General features: G+C 41.3%; 1 protein-coding gene across 20 annotated transcripts in view; it reads right to left on the reverse strand.

Moving 5' to 3' along the window:
* foxp1b (forkhead box P1b) overlaps positions 1-26,073 on the reverse strand; it is a 158,335-nt gene that overhangs the window by 83,727 nt on the left and 48,535 nt on the right. For 16 of the 20 annotated variants that reach the window (XM_082532091.1, XM_082532093.1, XM_082532090.1 and 13 more), the window contains one exon: positions 14,380-14,446. The gene's annotated coding sequence lies outside the window, so the exon portion shown is untranslated. Of the gene's footprint in view, positions 1-687; positions 754-13,887; positions 14,099-14,379; positions 14,447-14,743; positions 14,858-19,543; positions 19,876-26,073 lie in introns of those variants that run through there. The other 4 variants (XM_082532084.1, XM_082532085.1, XM_082532087.1 and 1 more) reach the window with 4 other exon arrangements.

The raw sequence follows: 26,073 nt of genomic DNA on the forward strand, positions 1-26,073 counted from the left end.
TAAGCAAAGCATATCTCCAGACCTCTCTGACAATATAGAAGTAAAACACGCTGCACCCACCCTTCTGCAAATAATACCCCCATTGCAAATCCTAGATTTCTGCTCCACAAGAGACACAGAAGTTCTTCCCAGACCTTGTACAGGGTATAAGCAGGCCACTGACACCAGCAAACAAAGCAGCTGTTTGTTTAATAAGTGATTGCTGCCATGGCTACAGTAAACACGAGGAGCAGGGGTTTGTGTTTATGAACAAACACATCTCCTTGCAGGAGCCATTTAATATTAACCAGGTGAAATGATCAGCCAATTTCCTAGGTGACACTAGGGGCAGGCAGAGTGTAAACAGGTTCTAGGAGGGGAGAAGGAGGGGCGAGGCTTTAGGGAATCAAGGTCGATGCAAACGCAGCTTTGACTAGAATAAACAGCGAGGCAAAAGTCAAGATAAACAAAAAGTCATTCTTCTGACATTTCGAGACGCATTAGGCTGGCGTGTTGCAGCTGCTCGCAAGCCACCGTGAATGAGAACAAGATGGGGGTGACGGGCGGGGTGGGCAGCCATGGGGGTGGTCTCCTATGGAAACACATCATTGTCAAGCAAAGCAATCGTGTGTTTCTTCCAGGCCCAACAAACAGTGGCGCTTCACAACAGCACAGCGAGGAACTTGTAAAAACATGTTAAACATTTACCTCATTCAATTATTCAGTAACCGGGTTTGTGGAAATAACAAAGGAAGTCTGAGGGCTCCCAGAGATGGCACTCACTACACCAGGGCATGGAGAGAAAAACAACAAAGAAGGAATTAGGTGGAACTGAGCAAGAAAAGATGTTATCCTTCATAAATCACAGCGCCTGGTTTTGATTACTTGATTTATGTGTGACTTGAATAGTAAGATTATGACTTAGTCTGCCTGCTACATCAAAAATGTAATTGCCCACAAATAAGTGATTATACACAGTAGATAATGTATAGCGGGGACTTTCAAGCAGCACATCACCTTGACCATTAATTTTTCATGCATACAACAACTTGCCATCTGCTGAGATGAAGCCATCCAACAAGGCTTCCTCACCCAGGATCCCCTGGTGTCTTTTCCCCCTGCACTTCCCCTACTGATATAATTTAGTCCCCCTAAAAAACTGCTAGCCCCATGAGAGGAAGCCATAAAATATGATCAAAACACATATTTATATCACCTCGGGATGACTACAATAGGATTCTCAAGCATGAAAGTTTAGATCCAAACCTATTACTACACCACAAGCAGAGGTGACTAGGATGATTCACGCGAACATCCGAGTATTAACACGCTACAAGTGCAGATAAATTAACAACAAGCAGGGCGCAAAAAGGCAGATTCCAGTAGCGAAGCTGAGTAGATCCGCAATTTCAGAAAACACACAAAGCCGTTTGTCTCCTTTGCATGGAGCCATGTGAGAAACACCTCTGTGCAACGGCCTGCTGTGCACAGACAATGACGGAATGTGCCAAAGTAAGGCAGGCCATGATATTTTTAGTGCAACTAGGGCCGATGGAGACTAAGTAAATAGAGAAATCTAATGAGTTTAAATCTGGTTGTGCATGAATGGAATAGTAATTCTGGGATGTGGAGCCTCTTTTAGGAGTGGTACGCCACACATTTTCTCAGCGACTCTCCTTCATTTGACTTTGATAATCTCGCTCACATGTGGCTTATGCCCATTAACACTACAGCGAGAGGACAGACACCAGGAGACGAGGGGCTGCTTTTTCTGACCACGGGCTCAATGGAAGGGGGAACAAAAAGCAAGCACTGCTGCCCTCAAGCTCGTCTTACCAATTAGATGTGTCAAACACAAAAAAACCCAAAGAAAAACACGAATCTATCAGCGTCCTACGGGAGTTGCAAAAGCACTTATTGTTTTAACATTACTTAAAGTGTGTCATACATTTTTAATCATTTTTACTAGAATCCATGTAAGGGCTGCTCCCAATGTGCTGCTCCCAAATGTGTCACATAGATTTTCCTGGGAAAACTGAGGTTAGCCTTAACGAACTTGTCTAATTAATATTGTGTGCCTATGCAAAGAAAGGAAAATATTATTAGCATTGCTGCCTTTTGGGAGTGGCAGGTGTCAACTCATCAAAGTGCACGCTTCCTTTGTCGTCTGACAACATGAGCTTAATCATTTTTTGGTAAAAGCTTTGCAGTTCTGTGAAATCGCAAACACAGACCTGTGGTAAACCACAGCTCTAAAGACAAAGTAAGCTGCTAATTACCACTGAGTAAGTCATCAGCTGTGCTACATCCATTTATTACATTTCCACTCTCAGTACCATGCACGATAAGTGGAAGAAAGCATGGTCTGGTCTAGGGCTGCCACGATTTGTCGACTAGTCACGATTACGTCGACTATCAAAATCGTCGACGACTGATTTAATAGTCGACGCGTCGTTTGAAGCTTTGTAAGATCGCAAAAGACGCAGGAATAATAGCAGGATTTAAGAGTGTAATAACGGACTGAAACAGAAGATGGCAGCACAGCATGTACAAGGATGCCAGCTGCCGTTAAACCCCGAAGAAGAAGAAGCAGCTGTGTCCCAGAATTCATAGCGCGGCCCAGCTTAGTTTCCAACAATGGCGGTAGCTAGTTAGTTTTAATATTACTCTTATTATTCTTTCTGGGTCACAAAATAAACGTTTAACATATTTTCAGGCGAGAATGTAGCTGTGTAAACCTCAAATATCTGCTCAGTTTATCAGGACACCACATATTTTCAAAAGCGCTCCGACGTTTTCGGAGACGTCTGTTACCCACTAGCTCGATAGCTAGCCGGGGGCTAGGTCACTAGCGCCGTGAGAACACCGGACTCCCGGCAAATTGTTTTCAAACCCACCGCCGTCTTTCGCGACTCAGGTTAAATATATATGAGTCACTTAGATAAATTAAAAATGTTATTGTTTGGCTTTTTTTTTAGTATTTTATTTGTTCCTGAGTAAATCGGTTTGGCTGAGATTAAAGTTATAGTTTTTACACAGCTGAATAAACGACAGCTGATTATCAGAAGTGTGAGATGCTGGAGAATATACTCCGGTGTCCTGTTATATTTTAGATAGCAAGGAGAAACAATCTGCAAATTTCATTAAAATTGAATAAACTATCATCTTGTCTTTATTTTTAGTTAGCACCTTAAAAGCTTAAAGCTGTAAGCTAATGATAGTTATATAAGAGCAGATGCTGCTGGTGCAATAAGCTGTAGTTTTACGTCCAGTGGATGATGATCTGATTAGTCGACTAATCGCATAAATAATCGTTTGTGGCAGCCCTAGTCTGGTCAAACCCCTGCTATTTAAAAAAATCTTGACGGTGTTAAATGTTCCTCTGCAGACAAAAACGCACAGCGGGTGCATGTCTCCAACCTCTCTTGTTTAGAGTTACTCACAAAGAGATTAAGTTAAGCTATTGATTTCCCAGACAGTCATTAACCTTTACACACAAATAATGGCACGGTAATGGAGTGACTATTTTGTTTAAATAGTTACTCACAACTGTCATTCCTTCAACCGCTGCTTAAAATTGACCAAGTTCTCTGTTCATGAAACGTACGCAGTCGGCTCTTTGACGTGTGATTGGCTGTCGTTATTATGGGTGTGGCCTTACCCACTGAGTCCCCCCACTCCTCCTCATGGAGACGTTCTTCCTCAACGTGCCACGACAGGGGTCATTTAAGCCTAAGAAGCATGTTATGGCTTCCCAGAGAGAGGACAGCAAGGGTTAAAAAGGAAGGGAGCTCCATCAAGCAGTTAAATTGAAGATAAAGGGCAAACGGCTAAATAGCAGAAGACCCTACATGAATTTCTTCCTTTTAATAGAATCAGGTTTTAACAACTCTTTTTTGTTAAATACAGCCCATGTCAGGATGATGCGTCCCACTCATAAAGCAGCACAATGACAATGTACAGTGGCACTAATACAAGGACATAGTTCATCATGACATTTTCTGCAATTCCCAACTGATTAGGGTCATTATGTTGGAGGCCTGATTTATGTTGTCATTTCCTCTCACCGATCCTGCATCAATGAATCTTAATGAATTGGTAAATAAGGGTGAAGATTACACTGTGTGACACCGCAACATTTCTCACCCTCAACGGCCGAGATTTATGTAGCCAATTAGAGACTAACAGAGAAAATTGGCTGGCAGAAAAATAATATTCTTTATGGCACAAAATGGAGGCGCATTCTCAGTGAAGGGCAATTGTGTTGTCAGTGTTGAAGTCCATAAAACAGCCTTCTAACCCTCCTTCCAAACGCAAAAAAAGGGGGAGCTGGACTATTGTTTGCAAGCAGGGCAAGTTCAGACCATTGTGAGGCTGCACGTTTCACTGAGACGTTCAGACGTGCGCCGAGCCAAAGTCCTTAACATTCACCGCGGCCTACCTCGCATGTTTGAGCAGCATAAATACAGCGCCGTATGACAAACATGTTTACCTTCTCCCTGCAAACATCAGACAATCAGACACCATGAGGTGCTGCTTCTCTAATGAAGACACAGGAGCTTTTATCAAGGCCGGCCGCGTCCCTCTGTCACAAATGTGGCTCTTTCATACAGACATCAAATAACATTTGTACAAAGAAATGAATCCAAATTATTTGTGCTAAACATACAACAGGGCAATATTTGTCAATTAGTTTTTTATGCAAGGATAGAAACACATCCAAACGCCCTTCATCTTTCCTTTTTTTTTTTTTCAAAGTAGGAATATCAAAATAAAATCACCTATTTGAAGATATGTCTGATCAGCACATAGTGGAGGACATATACAATCTGATTAGGGCTCTTTAAGTATTCCTGGGCACATCATTATTACAAGCATGATAGCTTTTATTTCTCAGATGCAGATTAAAGAATCCTGAAGATGATTATGGTGAGGGACAAAACTGTTTTTGTGTATCACTACAAAGCATGAAAAGCCAGCCTGCTTATTAATACCAACTTCTTAAAAGGGCACTTAGAGTTATAATGAGAGCCTTTATGTATAACATATTGTGACTAGATTTACTGTGAGGAAGCGGCTCTCCACATCAAACAAGCCGGCTTGCTATTAGGCACAGGGGCTGAGGGATGCTGTGTGAAAAGGAGTGGAAAATTAAAGCTGAAGCAACGCAGGAAAGGGCTTAATTTACTGGCATGTACAGTATGCAAATGAGATTACTCTCAGCTTAACTGCATCATTTATGTCCATAATAACAGCATCATCATTACAGGGCTCAAATTAAATTACACTGTAATTAGCATATCAAAGTGATTGGTTAAAGTTTAAAACAAATACCCAATTTTGTTAATGAACATCTGTAATCACCGTGTAGACTCTCAGTGAAAACATCCAAAACAAATATGTGTTTTGGAGAAGGGGAGGAATAGCCCCCACAAACGACATGCCCGTATGTATACATGTGCGTCTGTGTGCATCACAGTGCTGCTGGTGCTGGGGGGGGTGGGGGCTGGGGGTGTTTTACCTGGAGCTCCACACGCTCAGGATATATTTCCCAAACTCCAGGAGATCAAAGATCCAATTTCCCACACTTGCCACTTCAGGAGCTCATCAATAAAATACTAATCACTTCACGGCTGATTCTGAGAGTGGAGCCGCAGCCAAAGGCTTAGGGAGACTTCCATATCGCAAAAAAACACCTCTCCTCTGACTGTCTTGACTGTTGTTGAGCGTGCGCACACGCTTCATCAACAGCCGCACATATAATTTGCAGTCAGGTTTTATCCAATAGCTGTCCTGCCGCTTTACCTTACAAACATGGCGAGTGTTAGCATAGAGCCTCAGACCCTGACAGAAATCACATACGCCTTATTTCAAACGCATATTAATGATCTGGCACTTTCATCAGCTACACATTATAGACATTTTTCAAATTTTGCACAATAAAAAGCCCAACGACTACCTTTGTTTCCCCAACAACAGCATTTCTTTTTCCACCTCTGCTAATAACGCACCAAAAAAGTGGCAGCAGCTAGTGGTGTGCATTATCAGAAATGCACTCGTCAAATTTTAAAGAAGTGGCATCTTATTTTATTCATTAAGAAATCCATTAAAAGGCCTTATTCCTTGCAAGTATGTAAAAGATGTGCCTTTCAAGGTAGAGCTGGGGCAAATCCACTCCATCAGCTAATGACGGCACTCATTACACAGAGAAGCTGGCTAATGAAGGCGCGGTGGCCGGCCGATCCCCTCACCCAGCATAAAGCCCTATGAAATGCTAATATCTCACTTCTAATTAAAGGATACTAAGTCCAAATGCACCTTCACGGCTACTAGCCGGCAACATAAATTTTATTTTTTAACACTACACTACACCCAGAGATGTGCCTGAGCAACATTCCATTAATTCATATTTTAATACCCTCACCAGTCCTGCGTTAGCCATGCTGCCTGCCTCTACTCTACCTTTTCTCGCCTCTATCAGCTTTATATTGTGAGTAAGCACATCATTACGCTTTCTAAGAGTATTTTTTTTTCTTTTCTTTTTTTGTTTGCTGCTTTTTGTTAGTGCACATTTTGCTTTAAAGTGCTTCCAGAGATAAACACTTATGCACACATAGCCTTTATGCGTGTGTCACAGGGGAAAGGTCATGAAAAAACAAAGAAAGAAAAAAAAAAGGGAAAATATGCCAGCATTGCCCCTGCTGCACATGTACGCATTTACAATGTTTACACATCTTTGGCTGTAAATATGTTTACAAGAAAACCCGGTGCCTTTCTCAGAAACTGACCTTGAAGCCAGTAAACAAACCTCTTCACAAAGTTCATTAACGTCAAAGAGGGTATAGTCTTTTTCCCTTAGATGAAAAACAAAATAAAGAAAAGGTCAGCGCCATTAGCTTATCAAGAAAATATAACTGCAATGGAGTGGAAATTATAGTTAGGCCTGAACAAATACTGATGAAATAATGAGCAGGATGTGAGTCTTAACTATGGTTCAAAATAAACGTGAAAAAAGGTCTATTAATCATTCATTGCCAGGTAAAAATGTGAACTGGTGGGTAATGATTTGATAAATTCTTTGCATCTTCCTCTGTGTATGTGTCATGTTGTTTTAAGGTCACCGTGACTCATTTAGGTATTCAATAAGAGCAACTGTGAAAATCAGATTAAAAAAATGCAATGCAAAAGATTTTTTTAGGAAGAAAAAGATGTGGTTTAAAGTTGTATTATTCTGAGGTGTAATCTTAAAAAAACAAACAAACCTCACACCGCCATAATTAGTAAAAGAAAAAATCCATTTGTGTTTTGAGGTGAACACACAGAAATTACTTTACATTTAGTGCATCCGTAAAAAGCATGACTTTAAAGGTCAGTGTTAAGAACATATCACATGACGTCTGTTTGATCCGAGCCCAAGTATTTTCCCAAGGATTCTATGGCTCTGTACTGTGTAAATCACGCAGTCTGACCTTCTACATTCCTCATGCTCTGTCCTCCCATTCATCCACAGGCACAGATAATACTGGGCAAATATCATAAACGTGAGGATTTTAGGATTGAGGTGAGGCCGCCATCATCCTCTACCAACTGGGGAAAAGAAAGCCCATGCATCTGAAAGAACCCCATTTCCAACTACTGCCAGACTAACCTGTGGTGAAGTTACCTGACCCTAATACCTAAAAAGCCTCAATGCCGACCTCAGATGAATGCCAATTTGAGTATCGTGTGTTTTTTCCCATTTTAATGACAGTTTTCCTGGGTTTTTCTATCTGTAACAGCATTAATTTGCACTTCTGCAATACAATCAACTAAACTGGTAGTTACAACAACCCATATTTCAGCAAACTACAAAAAATTAGAGTAAAAAAAGCCACAGCCACCAGAACGCTACATTTCCTCTGCAGTATCCCAGGCTTTCTGGAGGTTGTGCGGTTGTGATTCCATCCAAGTATCATAAAGAGCCTCTAAGTCTCGCCAAGACGTTTCCAGTTCAAACGCGGCGTCGGCTTCGGGCCAGGGCGTGACCTGCAGCTGAACTGGCCTCCGCTCGGCCACAGGGAGGAGGGCAACAGCCGCTCCAAACACATCACCGCACCCCCTTCTCCCTCCCACCACCCCGATAAATAACCTAACACAGCAAACAGAGGCCCATCAGTCAGCCCACACATAGCTAACACCGCGACGGGGACAGAGATCGATGGGGAGATACAGACAAATAAAGAAAGACAAAAGGAAGGCGAGAAAAGAGGGCACAGCGACGAAGAGATGTGGGGGTACACTGTGAGGGCATCTAACACTACAGAGTAGTTAAATATCACACAGGAGCCTGAGCCAAGCAGCGTCGAAGGCCAAGTACTGTAAGACTGTGAAAGCCAGGCTATTTTGCCGAGCTGTGACATTTGTTTCTTATTGTCTAAGTGGCAGCTGAAAGCATCTCCCTGCGAGGGCCCCTCGGCTTTGCTCTGGCCCGCTTTGACAGGGAGGTAACCATATTAGGACGTGTATGGTAAAGTAAACAATAACATAGTTGCAATGAGATGGAAATTTTTCAGCTAATGGTGTTTGTCATTCCTGTTTTCAGTGCACTGAACAGGCCTATGTTTTTTCTAGCTGGCCAAAGAGACTTTGTTTATGAAAACAAGGCAGGAGCCAAGGCTAAAACCACAGTATTAAAAAAAAGAGTGAGGGGGGAAGACTGTAAATAAATGTTACTTTAAAAAATGTCTCTACCTTTTTCATTTGATTACATAAATAAACCCACATTTGGTTAGAAATAGCTTTTCAGTTTTTCTCTCCCTTTCAGGCCATGTTCACACAATAGCGGCTAAGTCTGAAAACACCTCTCTGCTTCTCCCCGCAGCAGCTGGTAACATCAATATTTCAGCTGTCTATCGCTATATATACCGTATTACATTTTTATTCTATATATAACATATAGCATGACCATTACCTACACTGGGCTTGCATGAACCCATGCAAACAGGAAGCAGAGGAGCTTTCTTTTCAGTTGCCAATCAGCAAAAGGTAGTGTCTCGAGGTGTCACTGATGAAAAGTCTCCACTCGTACTACACGTACACAACAAGCCTTAACCCAAGGTATTTCCAACATTTTCATCTTGGAATTAGTAAAGCTGTCCGAGATCCTGCGTCTGCATGTAGACGAAAGGCCAAAGCGCACAGGGACTGCAACGGTGAACATGTGGACAATTCCAACAAGAAACAATAAGCTCATGAAACTGTTTCAATATACTACTGTGGTTACATTCACTGACATAGAAATAATATCATAAAGGAAAATAAGATGCAGATGTCTGAACACAAATTCACAGCAGAGGTCAAATAAAACTAACAGCTTGAAACTAAAAGCAGTCCTAACAACATTACAACAGAATCAGATCAGACCTACGCCAATGATCCCATCCATTCAAAGGGACCAAGTCACAGGAAGTAAATCTAAATCTGAATTCTTAAAATCAACTTTAAATTATATGAACACTACAGGCCAATACCAAATATCTTGACAATACTGACCTTTAAAGGGCCAAAAGCAGAATAGTTCACAATGGAGGAAGCTATCAAAGCTCATTAACTGTGTCACATTATTCACTTTAATAAATCCTACTCTGCTCTACAAAAGAGACAGGGCTGCAGATGGTTATGAAAAGGAAGCTGATGGTAGAAGTGTGCCTTTGAAACAAACAGTGTACATTTAGCATTCTTTTTAACTAGCTTGTTGACTAAAATTTGAAATCTATCATCCCTTTAATAAAACCCAGTCAGAAGGGCGTGCGTGGTAAAAAACAGTAAACAGCAAACACAAGTGTCTAGTGTGCTAGCACATTCTGCAGTATTTACCAACTATTTTGCTGAAGAGCCTTGATGGTATCGCACCAGCAACCAAGAACCTACATTTGCATGCCCTGAGAAAGCGCATTGGCACTTTCAGGTGAGACCAAGTGTCTCAGTTTTCAAAATGTTAGCTCATGAGAATAACTCTTAATTGCTAATTTTAGCAGGTACTTTCTACAGCCATGTTTTAGTTGCCATTCAGTCAGTACTAAGGCTGAGTAAATCACTAGTGTGGACAAATTTTGTACTTGAGCTCCAGCTTTAATTATGACTCAGTAGTCAAAAGTTTTTGACACTCTCCAGAAAATCAAATAAGCTAATGAGTGGGAACAGTATATGGTATGAAATGGAGACCCGTGGCAAACTCTGGATTGAATAAAAACAGGGAGATATTATTAAATGTGTCTGGGTTCAAAGGCCCAATTTGTTGTTAATTTCAACATCCATTATGAGCTATTTAAAAACAAATGTAGCCCTCACTCTGCTTTATGTTTCACTGGTCACTTGCTCTTCTCCTTGTCCACTCCCTCGCTATCTTTTCGGGGTTAAGATATAACCGCATGTTTGTGTGTGTGTGTAGGGAAAAACAAAGACTCTGATATTTTCCAGCCCTTTGAATAACTACTGCTGAGTCATTGGTCAGCTATTCAAAAAAAGGGCTTTACCTCGGCCTGAAGTTATTAAAGGAAAGTCTTAGTCCAGGTTCACATGAGTATTACTTTAGGCACCAAGTACATACAGTCAACTATAGGAAGCAGAAGCAGACATGCAACTCCTCCACTTCTGTGCTCTCCACATGTTGACTTTCTTTGTTTGGTTTTTACCCGCCTCTCTTCAGCTCTCGCTCCATCTCAGCCTCATTCCTAATCTCACACCAAAAATGCAAGCTGTTTATTTGCGTAGGTCTGAAACCATTCCATTAAGTAGCCCCACCAGGTGCTTTATCCCTAAAAGGGATTTGTTTTTCTAAAATAAACGGAGAAAGCAAAGGACTGCCAAAGTGATATCTACCATGACATGAAGTGAGCGCAACAAAGTCAAACTATCTAAATAAGAGGCACTGAGGCTTCAAGGAACTTTATGGAATTTTCATACATAGCCACAAACATTCATGTAGTGGAAACAAACAGGAATCTGTAGAATGTGTGCAATATATAAATGTACTGCTGTGCTTTAGGTGGTGAGGGTGTATGTACATAAGATATTCCATCCGTCTCAGCACCACTGCTTTGCTGTAAAGGCAGTCTGACAGATGCTTCCCTAGGTTACCACAAAAAACCCTGTGTAGTCATTTTGCTCAGAAGACAACAAATCAATCCCATTTATTAGCTCTATTTCATCTTTTCTGAAGCTGAGACACAAGGCCAAGACTGAGAAAGAGAGCTCTGGCACTTTTCCTCTCACTTTTGTGATTTTCTTTTCATCTCGCTATAAGACAACTCATCTGCAGATGGAATTTGCTTACTTCTGTCACCTCAGTCAATCTCACACGAGGGCTCTGTCACGTTAGCCGTCTGCACCTGGTAGCCGACTGACATTATCAAAGCTGCTCACTCGCCGAGGCAGACCAGAGAGTACACATCCATCAATATGTTCCAGACCAAGAGAAGACATGGCTGTCTGATGCTGATAGAAAAATAGATTGAAACTTGTCAAATGCGCTTTTCTACAAAAAAAGATATTTTAAGTAGCTTCAAGATCGCACATCTGTGATGACATTATAAGTAGGATTCCACCTACCTCACGACTACAGATAATTCCTATTCAGAGAGTTGCACGGAAAGAATCTCGCCCCATTGTGTAACATACGGTACTGAACATAAGGCGCGAATTTAACTGTGCAACCTGTTTAGTCAGACAATACGAAGGCAGACGATCTGCCAGAGTGTGTACCGATAGCAGCTGATGCACCCATGGGAGCAGAGCATCAGATAGGGAACGCAGACAGTGGCCAGGTGAGGGTGTTTAGAATGCTTTGACACATCCTGCGATCTCAATCAACAGGAAAAGGCAGAGGCATACGGTCGCTGTATGTCTCTGCGCTGGTCTGTATTGTGACGCCTTTGTAGTGACGATAATTTTTCATTTTCACGCTGCCTTGCATCTATTCTGCCTGTCACTGTTTTTAGCCGCAGCAGATAAGCTCAGAGAGTAGATTACGGTACTTACAGTGCATGAAAAACACAGCAACAAAACTGCAAATGACAGAAGCGTTTTACTTTCTTGCTAGAAATCTCCCCCATGTGGCACTTTCGCTACAGCGAGTTGTTTATTATGTTCCAAGCTAGGCATAAGCGATTAAAGGAGCTCTTAAGAATCAAAGTGTTATAAATGCATGGAAACACAGCCGGCTGTAAATGCCACAGAATTAGAAGCTTACCGAGCCTAATACTAATACATGGCAATTTTCAGCTTGATGCTGATATAAAGAAATTACTTTTTTAAAGTAAGCAATAAATGCAGTCAAGGGAACGATTACAGAGGCCCTATTTTCATCCCGGCATAAATCTCAACACGACCTTTCTGCGGGTCCAACTCATGAATCCACTTGTTTATTCTTAACGCTTCCATAAAAAGTAGATTAAACAAAGCAACTTCAACAGCTAAATGAAAGCAATATAAGCATTCACAGCAAAGCAAGAATTACAAGACGTGCCTCTTTGCACATTGTGTTCTTCTCTCCCTTACATGGATTCATGAAATTCAAATGACATCCAACATGAGAGGATAAGACTTTGAAAGACCTCAAAACAGGGGAACATGTTTTGGGCATCTGAGGATTGTCTTTTTTTTTTTTTTATTGGGTTGGAAAGCTGGATGTCATCAGGTCTGAATAAATTGGCCAAAAAGGAGGCAAACACACGGCACACATCAGAAGCAGCCCTATCACAGAAATATGCCCGTATGATGATAAATATTCCAGATATCCAAATCAAAACTTTTGTCAGTAGCCTGCACCTCAAGTATATGTCATACTCTAAAGTGCATGCTTTTAAAATAAATATTTTTAAAAGTGCGTTCGGTCCAAATGGAGAGAAAAATGAGCACCATACATGCTTTTTCGTCCTCTTTGACTCGATTGCACTTTAAAAGAGCTTTAAACACCAAGACATATTAATCCCATAAGCTGCCACGGGGATTTCTGCATTAGTGATGCAATCAAAATCACATTGGAAGCTTGTGTCAACAATTAAGCTGATCTTGCCACATTAACATTAATTACACAACCATTTGGAAGATTTCAGTGCTGATCTTACATCTGGAGCAGGCAGCTGAGGGCTCTGGTGGAGTGGACCTGAGTATGCGGAGAATGCACTCCAGATAAACTCTCAACATGAGTCCTCTGCTTCCATTTTTTCCCCAAGGCTGAATCTTGTAAACGTGGTAGTGACTGAATCCCAAAAAAGAAGACCAAAGGCTTACTGATACATTGTTACATTGCAGAGAAGAGAGAGTCCTACAGTGCAACTGTAACAACACTTAGATATTTGTTTTCAGAATGTACGGAGAAGCTGCAGCTGTTAATATTTAAGACAGGATTTGTCTACAGGCAGGTGTTTTTTATTAGCAATCCAATATGACATTTTTAACATGCCACTTGAAGAAATATATTCAAAGAAAAACACTTGCAAAGTCTCTCTCGGTTCAAGAGTACAAAGAGTACAATCTCTTTTTTTTTACTGATCACACAACTATTCATTTTAATATTTATCAAATCAACTAAACAAAACCAAACAAACATGAGTTACATTACTCAGAATAGCTTTGTTGCCATTTAAAAAGCTACCTACAATGAAAGCACTGCTACCCATGTCCAACATATCCACTCACAAGTCACAGCATGTTTTTGGGGGGGAGCTAGTGAGTGAGAGACAGAAAAGAAATAATACAAAGAGAGATGAAAGAAAATATGGCAAAGAGAGGGAGATGAGGTGAGCTTTAAGTTGTACGAGACAGAAAACAGACGCACTCCTCCTCTGAAGCCCTGAGCTCCTGAAGTGTTATCACCCCCCACCCCCCGCATGCAAAGCACTTCTCCAAAGTCCTACTAAGCCTCACCCAATCGCTCCATCCAGAAGTTCACATCCAGGGGGCCTCAGACTCTCTCAGACAGAGAAACGGGTGTGAGAAGCAAACCTGAGATACGGGTGATATGCCAACCATAGCAGCTGTGTGTGTACTCCAACTCCCTTGTCTTGTTTGGTAAACACAGCATTACCTTATTTTAGCTAAAACCTTCCTAAAAATCTAGTTACTGTCCGTACGCCCCTGCATCCAATTAGTCCTTCAACACTAAAAACCTTTTTAAAATCAAACCACTAACTTTCTTAACTAGCCACGGTTCTAGTTTCTGATCAGCAGCTTCTCTAAACACTAACAGAGTGCACCTGTCAAGTCCCCGGCCCACCCTCTTGGCCCTACATGCACACACAAAAATACAGTACACAAACAAGAAAACCACCCTGCATTCAGTTACTTATTAAGCCCTTTCAATAGAGCATTCGCACACACATGCTGGGTCTGGAGTCTGGTAAATGATTGTGTGTTTACCTTCCACGAGGACTTGCTTATTTAAAGCAATCTTCAGTTCCAGCGGTGGTGAAACAGCCTCCTCGCCCTGCAGACACAAAACGGGAGAATTATTTAGAATTCTGAAATAATTACCGCTGCAATGTTCGTCATCAGCACCCTCGAGCCAAATTACAAAAAAAAGAAACACGAGGTACACAGGTGTAAACTACAAGCAGCCGGCAACGAGCCAGCGGCTTCCACCAGTTGCTATCGATTGGAATTGATAACCGGCGCAAACAGTCTTATATGTTCTGAGAAACCATCAGAAAGAAATCAATTCTCTACATTCCTGTGCTGTTTGCCTCCCCTTGTTTGTATGAAGCTGTACAAGCAGTCAGTGTACCTTCCTCAGCTGCTAGGAACGTAAAAGCAACCATTTCAGCTCAGAGCGGGGCAGGAGGCACCTTTCCTTTATCTTCCTGTAGCCTACTATTGTCACCGTCCGACACATCCTCGCATTTCCATCTGCCTGTTAACTACAACTACACCCACTGATGATAACAAGTGAACAATGGGGCTGTCTGTGAGTGAATGGTTTATTTGCAAGACAAAAACTTTTCATATTACTGACAGAAGATGCCCTTCTTGGCACCCCCTGCTGGTGAACACACCTCATCTATACCTGCTCTGCCCTCGCTCTACTCCCCTGGGTGGACCTGATCTGAATTCACGGCTTTCCTAAGTGAGCACTCAACCCAGGCGAAGAAAGATGAAAAAAGAAAGAAGGAAACAAAATCTTATTTTTATGGTAAACTGAGAAGTGACTGTGGACCAATATCTCAGGTGAATTTGAATAAAAGCATTAAAGCATATCCAAATATGAAAAAAAGGCTCCAACTCCCTCTCCCGCTGTTCTTTTTTGCCGTTTACATTTGGCAGTCAAAAATGTGGCTGGGCATTTGTGAAAGTGTATATCTAAAGCATGCCGAACGCAGATAAAAACAACCCGGACCAACGTGCCCAGTTTCAGCGTTAATTATGAGTTAAACGCCCTTGTTGAAAACGCGAGTCAACATGCAGCTCGCTCTGAACTCTACCGAGGGTTGAACAATCATTGAAAATGGACCATTCCCACACAACTACCCTATTATTGTGATTCATTACACTTCAATTAACATATCATCAATGGAATCGTAAATCAATGGTGAGTGGTGACAAATGACAGATATTTTCAGTTTCAAACTACTAAACATCATTAATTCCCATCACCTGAAAGAGCCCCGGGAGCTAAATGAGTTTACCCAATGCATAACATCCATTTAGATAAATGTTCCATCATTTTAATGATGGAAAATTTGTACTGGAGAGAAAAGGCAACAACGGGATCCTGATAGCAGCTGTACGCCTTTTCTCCTTGTAATATAAAGCCCATCTTGTAATACCTAAACAGATAATTGTCTCCATTTCAAACAGCACAGGGTTGTAATATTGCCATTTAGAACAGTGGGGGTGCACAGATCGTAGGGTGAGGATAAACAAGCACATGCTGCTTAGCCCGGTTGGGAAAAGGGAACCCATCACACACTCCCACATTGAGATTTTAGGGAATAGAACAACTCCTGGTTGAGATAATTACCCACCAAGGTGGGTTATGTGCATGCTCAGTAAGAGGCCAAATCTAAGAAAATGAATCTAAATGCAACAATTTTAAAAGACAAAGGAAACTAAGAAGCATTTTCTAAGGTTCTCATGCAAAGTCTTGGCTGGCTGTTGCATATCTGCCGTGCCATTTGGTTAAAAACAAAAAAAAAAAACCAACACAACGGCACATAGGACAACAAAGTACTTTTGACATGGAAATCTCACAGTGCAGTGACACGTAAAACTGATACTAACTGCACAGAGTTACACCAGTGATACAAACAAAACAGCACTTTGTTCCACCTAAACCTTTCAGCTAAACTCGTGCAACAAACAACATCTTGGTGAGCACAGAATTCCAATAATCTGCTGGATACAAACTCAATAGAAAAATACCTGTTTGTCAGTTATAGCCTGCAGTTAGCCATTAATCTTGGACTTTCCCAAGGGGGCATGTTCCAGGCTTGTAGTAGCAAAGCTACTAAAAAAACGCATGTTCTGTCATAATTAGTTGCTCTGTGTATTTTCTCCATATTATCTTTCCAGTACAGTCACTCGGATTGTGTTTTCTTTACCTGGGTGGGTTGCTGGATTGATGACAACTCCTGGAAAGAGGTATAAAGCAAAACAAGACTTGATGTCTTGCTGATTTCTGTCAAAAATGACTCACATATCTCAGCAGCGATTGCTTAAAAGTAAAAGATAATGAGCAGGAAGCTTTGACTTTCATTAATTATATACACTTAATTGAAATATGTATTCCACTATGTTTTCATTGAAGAGGTAGTGGAATACTGATAGTGTTACTTCTGTTACTGGATGCCACTTGAAGTAGCCTGAGAAATTTTAAAAACTGGCTACTAGTATGTACAAAGACTACAATGTAAGATATACATAATGAAATGATACAAAAATGAACATTACATTTTTAAGTTAATTATGCATGAAATTTTTATTTGTGCCGCTACGAGACCTTTTTATTAGCCCGATAGCTTTCAGGTGATCCATAAAAATGTTTCCATTTTGTATGCAAATACCACAGGGCTTCATTGTAGTCATGGTGGGAAAAACATGCAAACACCTTATTTTCAGAGGAAATGGAACAATCAGAAGGGTTTTTTGCTATGGTAATGAACGGCTGTGGTTACATGTGAGTGTGAACAAAGACTCATTTTATTCTGTCCACAAACCTGTGAAGTGGACTTTCCTATTTTTTGAAGGGGTCACGGCTTCACAATATGCTCTCTAGTCACAGGTATGTTATCAGTGCCTTTGGCTTTGTTGTAAGATTGCATGTTCAAAATATGAATTAATACCCCTCCACTGAAACGCACCCAATCCCAACAAAAGGCCTGCATTCACTGTGGACAGCTCTTCAGCTCCTCTAATGGACAGGCTCTCCTCTCTCTTCACACCGTGCAGACAAAAAGATGAGGGCCCATGAATATTTACCACTAAGTAAAGTTATTCCATTAATTACTCTAAGCACGCTTAATACTATATCTGTGGCTACTTCTGTGGCGGCTTGTTAATGAACCTTCACATATCATTACCATATTAATTAATGCTCAACTCAATGGTTGTCAATAGGAGGCTGCCAGAGTTGTCTCGTGGTTCTTTACAGCCCATCCTGCATGTTTGGTCCACTTAGCATCAGCATCTGAATAATTCTACAGCATCTATTTATCATGCCAGGCTATAATAGTCTGTTTGAATCTAAACAAAAAAAGTTGAGATACTGGTTTAACGTAGCTAAAAGCATTGTGTAAATAAAATAGTGTGTAGAAGAGTTGTAGTTGTGTAGAGTCACTGATATGCAGGGTCACTGGTATTTGTTTTTAGGGTGTGTGCAGGAGATTTTCCTAGTCACTGTCTGTGCAATGAAACACAGGAAAATCTAAAGCATGACTCACTTCTCAACAAACGCAGCTGCTTACTGTATGATCTGATCTGCCAAAAGGGCTGACTGCACACTATTTTCCCCCTCTTTTCTTCTGGGCTTTTATTAAGAAGGACTGATTAAATGAAAACCATGGCTAAGTCTCATAAAGTCTAAAAAGTCAGCATTTTAAAAAAGTGGAGAAAAATGCATTGTTGTGTTTTTTTCTTTTTAATGTGATTGGCAGGATCAGGGCGTTATATTGTAACACCCACACAGACTGTAAACAACAGCACTTTCTGACACGCAAACAGACTCAAAACCCACCAATTAAACCCAACTTCAATCCAGCCAGCCCTTATTCTGGGTGCTTATTTTCAGATTCTCTTTTTCTAAGCTTAAAAGGCAACAGTGCAGTCTGGTGAATGTCAGGCCTGTCTGATCCCCCAGATTCTTTGGACCTGCCCTCACGTTTTGCTGAGCTAAGAACAAAGTACACAGAGCGCAGCTTTTCTCCATGGAGTGCTTTGCTGTCTTAATATTAACGAAGTGGACCCAAAACAAGCAAGGACAAACATTTCTTTACACTATTCAAATGTGCCCACTGAATATAAAATGTCTCATCGACCACTGAATGCATGCCGCTGTTTACTGATCCATCAGAGAATCGCACTTTGTTTATTATTCTGTCAGCAGAGAAGTCACAGCCAGTGCAGTTCAGCATCCACGGTCAAGAAAGGTTTCACACTTAACATGCAAAATCAGATCAGGCCGGTCGAAATGTTTAACCCCGCTCCTGTATGTACAGCAATGTACAGCACAGCACACACGGCCAGAACATTATGCAATCCCATTTTTACAACAAACCCCTTTCCACCCTGTCAAGCAGGAGGACTGTCAATTCTACCCAGCCATATCAAGTTACCACTCTCGCCCAGGTCCCAGCTCCTCTCCAACCACAGATCCTGTGCGCTATTAATATCAATAAGCTGCAGATTCCATTTCCCCAGACAAAGACAAAGGGAGAACAAGATGCGATGAGTGAGGGGAGGAACTAATACCCTTACGCATCGTGGGGTTAGTAGTCACTCTCACCTCCAACCCTGCTGCACTGAACAAAAGGAATATTTTGCACATGTAAAGCCGGACAATGTCAACTTTAACTAATAGGTCATATATTTTCCAATCATTTGTGGCTGTTTTTAACTGGGACAGCACAACACACACCCCTCAGTACTGCTGCAGCTAACGTTCCTTGAGGTTTCCTTGAGTCTTTTTTTGTTTGTTTGTTTGTTTGTTTGTTTGTTTTGCACGTCTATCTTAAAGAATTTAGATTTAATTCTGTTTGCCAGAGCATGAGCAGAAATGAACAAATTAACAAAATGATTCATTGCTTGTTTCATCTCTTTAGAAAACTCTCTAAACACTCGAATACTTCACTGAATTCACCCTTTTGCAATCTTACACTGTACGGCAATTATTATACATGTTGAGTAGCATTGTATTATGACCAATAGAGAAAGGCATTGCCATCTACACCCTATACATAAAATCTGTCAATCACTTACAGAACACACCTACAAAGATGCTCGTACAGACTCGCAGTCATGGAGCACTGTGCCATAAAAGGAATGACGAGGAGGAGAAAACAGTGTAAAGATAATATAATCTTCACAGACTTACCTTCCAACAGTTAAACAGACTTTCATCATGTTTACAAAACTGTATATTCATTCATATTTCCTCCAAGCACTGAGTGTTTGAAATCCACTTCGGAAGAAGAGGAGAAAGCTGGCGGTGAAAGTAGTCTAAGTAGTAATGAGGTAGTCAAGTGAGTTTGCATGTGTGTATAAGAGAGAGTGAAAGAGAGAGAGAGAGAACTAGCCTGGCCAGACGGAAGAGCTGAGAGGTACTAAAGGTATGTGGTCAAAACACAACAAAAGTCGGCGCCGTGCTCTAAATTAAACATGCAGGAAGAGGCCCGTTTGCATAAACACAAACACTCAGCAAATGAAGAACTAGCACGGAGCAGACGCCTGCTGGGAGCCCTACCTGTCCTAGCCTCTTTTAATTAGACAAGAGCATACAGAACAAATGAACATCAGCGAGGTCAAAAAAACAGAACAGGAAAAACAAAAAAGAAAAAAAAAAACTTCCTCATGCCTCTGATGACACGAACAGAGGATTTCCCAACAGTTACACAGAAGGCACTTGACTTTCTCTACACTTTGTCAAACACCATACATGAGCATTTTACTTTTACATCCACACAGCTAATTACTTCATCAATAGGCACTCTGCAAGGCTGAGGATAAAATTCTGACTAAATAAAATGTACCAGTCTAAAAATGTCACCAGAGCATGAAGTCTTCAACATGAAACTACTTAATTACAACCTAAAATACTAATTAAATTTTTAAATATCAAATTTAATTAATGTAAGTAGGTCATTTTTTGGTGTGGGCTTTCATTAAATGATGTCCTCGATTAAAATGAAAGTACACCTTGTGATCTTCTTGTTCTTCCTTACATATGCTTCTCTTCTTCCCACCCCCTGGTGGAAAACCTGAATTTTAGCAGGGAGGAAAAAGTGATTTTTACGAACATCCATCGTCCAATGCCTTTCTTCCTAAAGACACTGCTGTTCCCACTCTCCTCTCTACACCCCTGATCCCTCCCCCACACCTTCTTATTTGCTTCATCTGTTTCTTGGGCCAGGAATGCAGAAGTTTGTGCTGTAAGTGGGAAGCTCCTGAAAAAAGCGAGAGAAAAGAAAATCCTATCTTAGTAAAAACAAAACAAAAAGAATGGAAGCTGAGCCCCTCCAGAAAGTCTAGAGAGAAGCATCAGATGCTGAGTGACACATACTGATGTGGCCAGTCAAAGATGCAATTTTCATGTGAAACCCTCTCAAATGGATCAGGGGAAAAGGAGGGGCTAGGGGTGAGGTGACACAAGTTGACAGGAGAGGAGCGAGAGAGAGAAATTGAGGGGTGAGAGAGGGTAGGATAGAGGGAAAAAGAGCAAAAATGAGACCTCGGGAAAATAAACAGGGTGTTGGGTTTCAAAGGCAAGGGGGACACAGGCATTCCATTGTTCAAGCCAATTATCAGTAGAAAATAATAACAACAGATGGATCCAGAGCGGCCAACTTGTGCCGGAGCACCGTAGCGCTGGAGAACAGATGATGAAATGTGAGAGTGCTGTTGGAGGGGCAAGAGGGACAGGAGGGGTGGGGAGGTGCTGCTGCCCTACACACACACACACACACACACACACACACACACACACATAAAGTGACACACAGCTCCTCACACCAGATGTGAACTTCTACAAGGACAGCATAATATGTGCTCTCTGGCCACCATTTGTACCGTACAATAGTTTAGTCAACAGCACCACGTGTTCAAAAGGGGCATCTGAAGTCAGATGACACATATGGCCCCCGTGTTGCCATGTGATAAATTCAAATCTGTGCATTCCTTTGGTGCTCAACAAAGCGGGGTCATTTGTTGGTGAACACATGCTTGTTGCTGTAACAACAATAAAGCATGTAATACACAGAATGAACATGCATTTTATTTATTTATTTTTCTTTCACTCTGATGACCTCCTGTGATGTTGTCATTTGATGTTTTACAGCATATTTTATGTTCACAGGAAGAACAGAAAGCTTCACTAGTGCAGCGGAGGCAGACCTCATTGACTCTGGCTTCATTCACAGATCCCTCATATCATCCATGGACTGACAGGCAGCGGAGGGGGCTTGCAACCTTAAAACAAAACCAATTCTCTGTGTGTCCTGTCAAGGGTGGGAGATGTCTGCAGATAGCAGTACAAAAGATCTGCCCTTCCTTTCCACAAGAAAAGAGAAGTTTTCATTTCATTAACTCCAGACTAAAGCGTAATTATCTCCCTGCAGACCTTAATCACCAACAGAAGGATAATAGAACAAAAGGCAGTTTCTTCTTCAGTCATTAAAGTTTTTTTTAATGTTGTTGTTCTTTTTTCCTTTCCTCCGCACTTTAGACGAGTCCATCAAACAATGCAAAAGATTAATGGGGGCTGGATTAAAGTCTCATTTTCAAAAACTGTTAGTTAAGGAGGTTAAAAGATTTTGGCCGATTTGCTTGAATGCGTCATCTTTGGCTCCTTTTTATCAGGCGGTTTGACCTGTTGACCAGCAGGGGCTTTGGGTTGGCTCTGAAAGGATCACGATGTTGGATCAATAAACGATTCGATTAAAAGTGGTAGAAAAAAAAGCAAATATAATCAGTCTGAACACCAAAACACCTCTTTACAATTGTATATAATCTAAATGACTAGCATTGCTTGAAGCTGCTTGTGATATTATACCGTGAATGAAAAATCCCAGGAGGATTGTATAGACGGATTTCTGCAGCAGGAAGAAAAAAAGAATGGAAAACTTTGCCTAGATTTAATTAGCTCATGAGAAATAATTGCCATTAGCAAATCCCGTCAAATGGGGTTGAGGCATTTTGCTGTAAAAAAAAGAAAAAAAAAGTCATATTTTTGGATGATGAGGAGACAAAGGGTTTTCAAACAGGAACTGGCGGGCCATCAGCCGTTTAGTGCACTGACACTGGGGTCGAGTTAATTAGACTATTGTCATTTTAATCAGGACAGCACGGCGGCCATCACTTCCTGAAAGAGCCAGTGGACTTTAAACAGCTGAGGGATTTTTGTGTACGTGTGTGCATGCGTGTGAATGTATGCGCATGCACTGCATGTGTGTTGGGCCTGAGGTGTCATCCGGCTATGGGTTATGGGGTATGGTCTGGTTCCCTCACATGCTTAGAACATTAATGAGCTGGAGACACACCACGGAAACAAAGGACCCTGAAGGATCACCAGGGGAAACTACTCGCCTCTACTCTACTCATGTCTCAGTTCATTTGAAAATAATTTAAATATCAAATATTTGAAATAATTTGCTTCTCCCTGGCTATCAGATTTTGAATAGGGAGTCTTTCATGTCTTCGTTATTATGTTCTTCACTAGCATTAGCATTTAAAACATAATTAATGTAACCATATTTTCGAGGTGCTTACCATTATGTTAGAATAATGGTTTATTTTTGTCTGATTTCCATATTTTATAAATACAATGGGACGATCGTAATAACAAACCCAAAGAATGGCAAATGATAGATCAAATCTTTGCTGAATATCATTAATCTAAAGAGAGTTTTAATCAAAACTGACAAAAGACTAGATTTAACCTGCTCAAGGCTTGCATGATGAAACTCACTTTGTGCCACTCTTTGTGAAAAACAGATAAAGAATGGTCGGTCGTATTTAGCCACCAGGCTTCGGAGCAAAAGTTGGGGGTGGAGCAGAATAACTCGAGCTGTCAGTGGAGCGCTGCCAATCAGTGGAGGTGATAAGGGGACCAGCTTAATGTTAACAACAAAACATCTTTGTGACTTTTCCCCTGGCCATAGTTCAGGTCATCTGTGGACAAGGTCACAAAGGTAACCTGGAGACAAATGCTGGTGAACTTCCCCCCGTGACACCGCCGCCAGCCCCGGGGGCAGGGCTGGCCAATGACATTAGCCAAGCTTCTGAGTACAAAGTAGACTCCTGCAATATTTCACATTCCCCAACCTCAAGGGAAGCTGCATTAAAAGAGGCTGGAGCGGCCCTGGCACATTTGGCTCTGTGTCACCACTACTATGTCTGTTTATGATTATATTAATGGTTCTGTAAGTTCATCGTTTTTAACATTAGTCATTAATATTTCACAGGGAGTTAATATTAATCTGATCAGAAATTATCTTCCTTCAATAATTCAAAATTCACATTAATAATTCAATAAAAAGAATGTTCTGCATAGTTGAGAGGGGAAAAATGAAGATATTCAATAACTAGAAAAGTCGCAATACAGCCCCAACTTGGCTACAGCGTAGCAGCAGAATGTAAAAAGCCACGAGCAGCTTTAATGCAATGCAGCTTGTTAGCAGGAACTAAGGTAACCTTGGTCAACTTAATATGAGTTGTAATCCAGATTAAATAGACTGACTAACCCGGGACCAGAGGTTGCTGTATCCACTTGTGTACATTCAGAGATAAAGAAGAAACGCAGACAGTGAAGTCTCTGTGCCATTAGAAGCGCTGCACCATCCAAGTTCTTCAATAAGAGATTTGCAGGGATTAGACTGTGAAATAAAGACCTAATCTTTATTTGACAGGGAAGCCAATCTCTGGCTCACTGGTCAACCCCCTTGTGGCAGGCGCCTCTTTCACAACTCACTTTCACTGTTACACACCTCAGGCTTATTTAAAACCACATTTAGGCTGCACACTCTAGCCTGTATGAGGTCTCAATGTAATTATCATACGAAAAAGACAAAAAAAAAAGAGATGAACTGTGAGCAGAGGCACAGAGGCAGAAAGACTTATTCCACAAACGACATCCAGTGTCTTACCTGCATGTGAGTGCATTGTGAGAGCAGGTTCCTTTGGTAATTTTCCTTTTTCAGCTGGCCTAAGCTGTGCCTGATTAAAAATCTAACCAATTTCCATGTGCAGTTCAATGACAGATGGAAAGAGATATTTCATGGAGATGTATAGTCGAGACTGATAAACTATTAATCACACTGCCGGACAATGACACCAGCTAAATTTAAACGCAAAGTGAAAAGGCGTCAAGTAACAGCCTCCCTTATTCCTTAAATTATTCATTACAGGGAGCTGTTATTGGACAGCAAATAGAATTAAAGCTCACAGATTCCACTTAATTACAGTACGTGTTGATGGTGGCTACAGATGTCACAGTTTGGACTGGCAATCCTTCACTAAGTTTAACCCTGTCAGACAGTGACCACGGTCGACTCCTGTCCTGCTGTCTTCTTTTCACCATCCCTCTGTATCTGTGTGCTGTATATTTCTAATATAAGAGAAATATGTTAATAACATATCTAAAATTATCTCAAGTGAAATCTATTCCTCACGGCCCTTTTCTTCCAAACCAGTGTGCTGCATATTTGCAAATCTGTTGTTTGATATGCACAGATTTGAAACTTAATAACAAAATTTTATTACAAGAACAAAAAGCAGAAAAAGATGGGGGGGGTATTTATAAATGTTGTGGTCCTGCAGGGCAGCACTGACTCTGCCGTTCACATCTTTGCAGTACTGTCAACGGCACATGCAGCAGAGGCGCATCACAGCTGAGCAGACAGTGGTGCAGAGTGAAGAAGTGTCCTCATGGTAAAGCATCAGTTAACAGTCAACAACCTCATTATCAGGGTATCTACAGCTATAAGCAAGTTAAATTTCAGACTTTGTACGACCTTCTTGTAACCCACATAAAATGGGGGTACCACTTTAAGGACTGATATGAGGAGAGATGGACAGCCTGCCCAACCAATCGAAATGCACAGGTCCCAGTATGTTTTGACCAATGGGAGAGCAGTCTGCCGCTGTATGTCCCACCTACGTGCTCTGTGTTTGCTGCTATGTGTGGAGGTAGTCGCGTGCTGGCAGGAGAAAAGAGAGACTGAAGCTTTTGAGCTGGAAAAAAAGTATTAGATATAAGTTGCAACCAACTGTGTTGCACATAAGTTCACTGGTTATCAGCTACCTTTCATGTTAAAAGTAGCCACAGTGAGTAAGCAGGCAAATGCTGCATTTTTCTGGTGACTTTAAAAAGTACCGCGTGGAGCTAAACTGTTAGCCTTTGTTAGCTCTGGTTGCTATCAACTGCCTGGGAGTTCATCTCAATCTGCTTCCAGAAGTAAGGTAACACTTGAAGCGCAACTTATGTTTATTTTTCCTTCATGTCGTATTACGGTTATTAAAGAGAAAACATGTCCTGTTACGTTATTTAGAGCCCTGCATTTTCCGACCGAGAGACACTATGCCATTGTCTTCGGCCGTGATGCGCTGAGATCGGTCAGGTTTTTTTTGTATGCTGAATTGTTCCTGAGGTGGATTCCTCCGGTGAAATAGATGGCGAGCCTTCCCACCTGGACTTAGAGAGACTGAGATTCGCTTCTTTTCCACTTGATGATCTGCTGCACCTTGCGGTGTGGTAGGACTGTATCACTCACACTTTCACGCACAGCTGGTTATACATAAGACCACTGACTGACATTCTTTCATCCCTATTTTCTTTCACACCCTAGGAATTTTTTGGACTTTACCCCTTGGACATTTTTTATTTGGGACTTTAAATAATGAGCTGTTGTG

This window comes from Aulonocara stuartgranti, assembly GCF_965226115.1.
Source record: "Aulonocara stuartgranti genome assembly, chromosome: 5".
In the NCBI taxonomy this organism is placed as follows: Eukaryota; Metazoa; Chordata; class Actinopteri; order Cichliformes; family Cichlidae; genus Aulonocara; species Aulonocara stuartgranti.